Genomic DNA, 1,035 nt, shown 5'->3' on the forward strand with positions numbered 1-1,035 from the left:
TCTGTGCAGTACTAGCCCTAGGGGTCTGTGCAGTACTAGCCCTAGGGGTCTGTGCTGCCTAGCCCTAGGGGTCTGTGCTGCCTAGCCCTAGGGGTCTGTGCTGCCTAGCCCTAGGGGTCTGTGCTCCCTCCTGAGTTGAGTTGTTGCTGCCCAGGTTGCTGCATCAGGAGTGGCAGGACGGGAACATTGAACACCTCAAGTTCCAGGTGCGGATGCTGAGCAGTCAGGCTCCCCGGTGTTTGGCCAACTGGAAGATGTGAGTGCAACACAACAACACAACAACACAATCCTTTTAGTTTCACATGAAACAGCCCCCGACTCAAATCACTACTTTTAGCGTGTATATAGCCACGCTAAAAGTAGTGATTATTTACATGGAGTCTGGTGGAGATATGCTGCTCTATACATGTTAAAAGTAGTGATTATTTACATGGAGTCTGGTGGAGATATGCTGCTCTATACACGCTAAAAGTAGTGATTATTTACATGGAGTCTGGTGAGTCTGGTGGGTTTGGTGATGGTGATGTCTGTTTCATGTTAAACTAAAAGGATCTTCCTCTTTAACTAAAAGGTCTATCTCTGTAGGGATCCATCCCATAATGCTATTTGTTTCTCTCAGAGCGATCGCTGTGGAGAGGGAGCTGAACCATTTGTCTGAGGTGAGTTAGAGATGCAGGGACCTCACAGTCCTGTAAAAACCTCCAGGAGGTGCATGGAGTCTGGTGGGCAGGTGGAGGACTTTTCTTGCTGCAGGTCCTCTGAACAACGTGTGGTGGTTTGATTCCGATCTGCCTCTGATGTTTCTGTTCTGTTGAAAATAATTGACTGGGCGCTCCGCGTCTCCTCTTCCTCTCCTCTTCTCCTCTCTTTCTCTCCTCTCTTCCTCTCCTCTCTTCCTCTCCTCTTCTCCTCTCCTCTTCTCCTCTCTTTCTCTCCTCCTCCTTTCCCTCTCCTCTTTTCCTCTCCTTCTCTTTTCCTCTCCTTCTCTCTTCCTCTCCTCCTCCTCTTCCTCTCTCCTCTTCCTCTCCTCTCTTC

The sequence above is a fragment of the Etheostoma cragini genome, chromosome 8 (assembly GCF_013103735.1).
Source record: "Etheostoma cragini isolate CJK2018 chromosome 8, CSU_Ecrag_1.0, whole genome shotgun sequence".
Taxonomy (NCBI): Eukaryota; Metazoa; Chordata; class Actinopteri; order Perciformes; family Percidae; genus Etheostoma; species Etheostoma cragini.